Source organism: Mercenaria mercenaria, chromosome 9, assembly GCF_021730395.1.
Source record: "Mercenaria mercenaria strain notata chromosome 9, MADL_Memer_1, whole genome shotgun sequence".
NCBI classification, from domain to species: domain Eukaryota; kingdom Metazoa; phylum Mollusca; class Bivalvia; order Venerida; family Veneridae; genus Mercenaria; species Mercenaria mercenaria.
In genome coordinates this window covers 29,807,107-29,814,241 of record NC_069369.1, presented here as the reverse complement: position 1 = coordinate 29,814,241, position 7,135 = coordinate 29,807,107, and positions in this window count along the sequence as shown.

Below are 7,135 nucleotides of genomic sequence, written 5' to 3'. Positions count from 1 at the left end.
GAAAACACATTCACAAAGCAAAGCAAACAACAATAACTAAGACACAAGCATAGTAAGCAAATAAAAACAGCACATAAGAATAAAAAACTAAGCAAAAGCAAAAGCAAGAGGCAAATTAGTTATAAGCATATAAGTGGAAAAACTAGGGATAGCATTGACTAAAAAAAAAGATTCATGCCTTTCCAGATCTGCAGAGCTAACTACCCAAAGTTGCATGCAACACAGTTACAGTTTTTACCATTCCAGAAAGAAATCATCTTTTAAACTGATTGAAATTATTAGTTAGTTTAAATTCCTCTGGTAGCGAGTTCCACAGAACTGGAGCAGCATATCTAAACTGTTCTTATCAAATCTAGTTGTTTTAACATGTGGTACCTGTAAAATATTTGTATATCTAAATTTATAAGAATCATTTCTCTTACATAAAAGATCATACAAAACTGAAGGGGCTAACTGGTTTAAGATTCTGAAGGTTTCAGTGGCCATGATTCTGATTCTTTGGATGTGTAAAGATGGTAACTTGATTTTATCAAGCAGATGTTGATATGTGCTTGTAAAATCCTCAATTACAGAGCGGAAAGCCCTTTCCTGAATCTTTTCTACCTTAGTAGAGTTTTTTTTTTTTGGTGCAAAAATGCCATGCTAACGGACATAATTTAAAATTACACAAAACAAAAGAATGAAAAATGGTTAGCCTATTGAGTCTACATAAATTTCTGCCTATTCTTTTCAGAATGTTAAGCTGCTGGCCTGCCTTTTTGCATATATTTTGTATATGGGTATTAAAACTCAAGTTAAAATCAATATCAACCCATAATAGCTTAATCACGTCATCACAGCTAATCTGTGAATTATCAATACTAAATCTGGATTTCTACTGTGAGTCTTCTTACCAACAGCCACAGCCTGAAACTTGTCAGGGTTAGCCTTCATACAGTTAGATGAGAACAAAAGTATTCTGCTTTCATTTTGCAGGACCTGAATCAGCTGATCAAAGTTGGGGGTGCTAAAAGAAAGTGTATTGTCGTCAGCATAATTGTACAGTGTATATCTATCAATGAAATTAAAAATGTCGTTGATGAAGACATTGAATAGTAGGGGACCTAATATAGAGCCCTGGGGCACACCCTTTTTTTTTATCTGAGCCCAAATAACTAACTAAGTAATGACTACAAGTTTGTATTTTTGTTAAGTATTGTAGACAGTGACCCTTGCCGATTATGGTACAAGTTAGTCTAACTTTGGCGGACCTTAACTGGTCATATCCCGATTTGTATAGATTATGAAACCGATCATAAGCAGGGTTCGGTGTAAACTGTGAAATTGGTTGCCTTCTCTAATTCATCAGTGTGACAGTTCTATTGCTCTCTATTGTTGTTATTTTCACCAAATAATAGAATGCTGTTGCATTTTATTATCTCGAAAATACACCTAGATAAAGTATCCAGTGAGAAATATACCATGTATTATCCCTTTTTAAGCGCATCAAGCATATTAAGCAAGCAAATATCCACTAAGGAATTTGTATTTACCAAATAGGTCCATCATTTCCTAGGTCTCAAACACAATCGAACATAGCTTCTGTACTGGGTCTGGATAAGTAGAATAGCATTTCAACTTAATTTTCATATCATTTACAGGTTAAGAGTGATATTTATCCTTGTTTTTGGCTCACCTGTCACGTATTGACAGGGCGAGCTTTTGTGATCGTATACGTCCGTCCGCACGTCCGTCCATCCACAATTTCCCTGTGAACACGATAGAGATCACATTTTGTATTTGATTTTAATCAAACTTGCACACAACTTGTATGGGCATAATATCTCGGTTCCTTTCGTAAACTGGCCAGATCCCATCATGGGTTCCAGAGTTATGGCGCCTTAGTCAAAATTTGCCATTTTTGGCTTGTGAACACGATAGAGACCACATTTTGCAATCAACTTTAATAAAACTTACATACAACTTGCACTGGCATTATATCTCGGCTCCTTTCGAAAACTGGCCAGATTCCATCATGGGTTCCAGAGTTATGGCCCCTTAAAGGGCCAAATTTTGCTATTTTTGGCTTGTGAACACGATAGAGACCACATTTTGCAACCCACTTTAATCAAATTTGCATACAACTTGTATTGGCATAATATCTTGGTTCTTTTCGAAAACTGGCCAGATCCCATCATGGGTCCCAGAGTTATTGCCCCTTAAATAGCCAAAATTTGCTATTTTGGCTTTCGCAGCCATATAGAGACTTCATTTATGGTTTGATACAAACTTGCAAAATGTCTTCAACAACAATAAATCTTTGATTCCATGATGAATCTGTCAGATCCAATCTTAGGTTCCGGAGTTATGGCCCCTAATTGACCTCTAAAAGAGCCAAAATTTATTATTAAAGGTATTTTTTTTACCTTGTGAACACAATAGAAGTGACATTTTACATTTGATTTTAACCACACTTTCACACAACTTAAGTTACAATAAGATATTGGTTCCTTTCGAAGACCGGCTAGATTCCATCATGGATTCTAGAATAACTGCTCCTGAAAGGGACAAAATTTTCTATTTTGGCCATTTTAGCCATGTAGAGGTTTCATTTATACTTTGATTTGATACAAACCTGCACAGAATAATTATCTTGATAATCTCTAGGCCTGGATCGAAACTACGTCATGTCGGGTCAAAAACTAGGTGATCAGGTCGAATCAAAAGAAAAGCTTTTTAACAACCTAGAGGCCCCATTTATGATCCTATCTTCATAAAACTTGGTCAGAATGTTTATCGCGATGGTTCCTAGGCCAAGTCTGAAACTGGGTCATATAGGGTCAAAAACTAGGTCACCCAGTCAGATCAAAGGAAAAGTGTGTTAATGCGCTTTTTCATTTGATGTACATGAAATTTGGTCAGAATGTTTGTCTGCATGAAATATGGTATGAATTTTTATCTGTGTCATGTGGGGTCAAAAACTAGGTCACCAGGTCAAACAAAAGAATTAGTTTGTTTACACCATAGGGGGCACATTTTTTATTTTATCTTCATAAATTTTGGTCAGTGTTTTTTATCATGAAGTCTTGGACAAGTTCGAATCTGGGTCATGTGTGGTAAAAAACTAGGTCACTAGGTCAAATCAAAGAAAATGCTTGTTTACACTCAAGATGCCATGTTTTTTGGTCAAATCTTAATGAAAATTTGTCAGAATATTTGTCTTCATGTAATCACAAGGTAAAACATGTTTACACTGTTATGGTGTGTTACACAGGTGAGTGACCTAGGGCCATTTTGGCCCTCTTGTTTACAAGATACAGACTGTGCATGAATCAATGGTTCTGGCATTTGACATTCAGATATGACATTGACCTTTGACTGGCACCGTTGAAAGATTGTGGTGAGATTTAAGCCGTTGACAATTGTAACAGTTGAAATGTGTGTGATGGTCAAGTTGTGTTACTGTGCATTCAACACTGACTGAAGGTGCAGTCAGACCAGAGTTCCTTGTCCTGTCTATACTTACGGAAAAGCAGCAGGACCAGTAACTTGAATCAACAGCTTTCATTGGCTGACTAATTATGCATGGAAGTAATATGTTAACCTGAACAGCTACAATTGTAGCAAAGGCAGAACATTCAAAGTACACCATGGATACTGCACATCACCTTAAAAGAATTTTCTAATATCCTCAAGCAGTTTAGAAGATATGGACTGAATAATGGATGGATGGTCAGACAATATGAAAGTTGCATCTGCCTGTATATGCCTTTTAAAGATACTTCAAGTGACATTTGCTTTAACAATCCTTGATTCTCGTTACCAGAGTGGATAAAAATTAAAGGTTCAAATAGAAAGCCCAAATTTCTTAACTTTTATTAGTTATCACAAGCAAAATACATAGAAAAACGATTATACATTCTTCCTAAACTGACCCTCAATACTTTGATTAATAAAATAAAGGATCATACTTGTATGTAAAGATTGTATCAGAGAAAAGATTCCATCAAATCTTTAGTCTGTTCACATTATGCGAGCAGATGAGGTCAATTTAAGAAAAAGTTTAAACGACAATCTTTATAGAGGGCTAAACATGGAAATGTAACTCACTGCATTAAGAGTCCCACATTTTGGACTAAAAAGAGTTCTTTCAAATGTGTCAAACATGTATTTTGTATTGTTAGATGCCTTCTTAAGTACAAAAAGACATTGGTTAAAAACAAATGAAATATCTACACATTTGAAATGTTGAACAATACAACACAACATACATGGGTTTTTACAAACATTTGAAAAACCTTGCCCACATTGTCTTTTTATTTCAAAACGTCAGACATATTCTATAGCAATTTTTAAGCAAATGAAGAAATTTAATTTTTTCATGGATTCTGTCAATGAGAAGCTATAAAAGAACAACAAGCTACATTATACAAGTTTCCAGTTATGCCCTCCATATTGCCTTACAATCAACTTACATCAAGCAAACAAGAAACAAAACAAATTTACACAGCTTTTAGCTCAGGTCATCTTAAACAAAAATAATGTTATGCACCTAACTGACATGCCTTGCAGTATAAACAGTATATAGAAAATCATAAATAAAAAAGTTCAATACCGGAAAAAAATGTATAAAGCTCTACTTTGGTGTATCAAACGCACCCCTTTGTGAAAACGAAAAAAAAAGTAAAAAATATGCGTAATACATTCAAATTTTTATGGTACACTAGCTGCAAATTCATCTAAGAAAAAAATTACGGGAAGTTTGAAAAGGACACTTGCATTATTTGATATTCTAAAATCTTTTCAAAAGTTATTTTCTTCTCTCAGAGAGAAGTCAGTATAATGAGAGCTTTCTCGTAACGTAAGTTCACTCTGAAAGTGAGTGAGGATCATTTTCACCATGGTATTTAAACTGATTACCCCCAAAAAATGTTGAAAAAAAAAAAAGACAATTATTAAAGTAACATTATTTAGACCATGAAAAAGAAGAGCGGAAAATGCAAAAATGTCAACATCTTAAGCTGATTTATTTTCCAAAATCATTAATGTGTGGTCATTCTAGTCTTTCAACACAAATTCCTATGGAGAAAAAACTACTGTGAAATCATTAATGTTCGTGGTGGACTAATTTTCGTGGATTTCGTGGTTGAATTAATTAACAAAATTTAACCCCAACGAACACGTAAAATTCCAAGTCATTTTATGGCCAGAAGTTGAAATCCACGAATTTACATCCCCACGAAATTGCCGTTTTGACCAAAACCACGAAATTTCATGCCCACGAAATTAAATGATTTCACAGTATTTGTAATTGAAAAATATACTGATCACATTACAAGTTTTTAGTCAGAACTGACTGACTCTAACATTTCTGGGCCATACACACACAAACAAGTACTTTCTGCCAGCACTTATATGCTATAATTCCTTTGAAAATATTATACAACAGAAGATTATGACACATGAAAACTGAACAATACATCTTAAAATAAGTAAACTTTTCTAAAATCAACACAGATAATACTGCCCAAATGAATCTCTTAACTTTAATTCTATTTTCATGCTTATAATATGATAAGGCCATACTTTTAACTTCTTAGTATGTTAAGCAACATGATGGGTTTCTATATAAACATGTTATAAAAAACTGAAGAAAGAAGTGAATTTTTGATTAACATGAGCACTGCCTCATGGGTGCAGACACTCATCTGATTTTTTTGTCTCTGTAAGAAATATTGTCCTACATGTGTGTTTTTATGGTATTTTCTAAGTCCAAAAGGGGCAATAATTCTTGCAAAAAGCTGGATGGAGTTATGTTTCTTGCTGTACAGAGTCAGATTATGATGGTAAACAAGTGTTGCAAGTTTTAAAGCAATAGCTTTGATAGTTTAGGAGAAAAGTTGACCTAAACATAAAACTTAACCAAGAAATCTGATATTTTCTGAGTCCACAAAGGGCCATAATTCTTGCAAAAAGCAGGATGGAGTTATGTTTCTTGATGTACAGGGTCAGCTATTGATGGTGAACAAGTGTTGCAAGTTCTAAAGCAATAGCTATGATAGTTTAGGAGAAAAGATGACCTAAACATAAAACTTAACCAGGCAATGTCGACGCCGGCGCAAACACCGATCAGGTGATGACAATAACTAATCATTTTTTAAAAAAACATCAGATGAGCTAAAAATGGAGACATCTGCAATGTACTGATATATGATAAATAGAGACAATGGCACACAATATGCGTGTCTAGACACTCAAAGAATGCCTTTGGAACCTTATATATCATACAATAGTACATGCAAGCTCACTTGTCTCAGAAATATTGGCATTAAAACTGAGCATGGGCAATCGAAGCAAAAACTGTGTAGCAGTAAAGTGCATTCAATGTGAAAAAATATAACACTTTCAACCAAATTTATGTAAAAAAAAATATTGGTGTTTCTTTTGGTGAACCTTTTTCTTAACAAAATTAGTTCTGCACTGAAGAATGAACCAAAAAGTTAAATAGTATGGCCTTTCAGGAAAATGGAATACACAGCTGATACATATTGTAAATGTGTACACTGAAACGGTCATGAACTTACAATCAGATCCTATATTAACTAGAGCTAATATAAACCACAGTCACACTGGAGTATTTATATTCACTTTTTCATCAACTGTGGACAGACAACCAGTTTTCCCTTCATCATGATAGTAACATCAGTATAATTTTCTTCTTAGGATGTTAAAAACGTTCGCATGTTGCACATTTGCTTGTACATATAAAGTGTAATTAAATGAACTGGTGTAAACTAAATTGTGTGTTTATTAAATTGCAACATGTAGAGAACACTTCAGTGTGACTTTGATATATACTAACATTCCTACTCTACTACTGAGGTAGTTATCAAATATGATGATACACAAATGTGTACATATACATGAATACGTTTATATGCATCAGAAGAATTGTTTACATGTCTACATAAATGTGAATATACAGTCGAACCTTTATGAAGCAGCCAGTCAAAGATGTAACACAAGGTGGCAGTTTAAATACAGGCGGCTGCTTAAGACAGGTTGAAATAATAATAAAACATAGGCTTGTAAGGTAAGCAGACTGGCTGCCTAAAGCAAGTGGCTGTTTAATACAGGTGGCTGTTGAAGCAGGGTC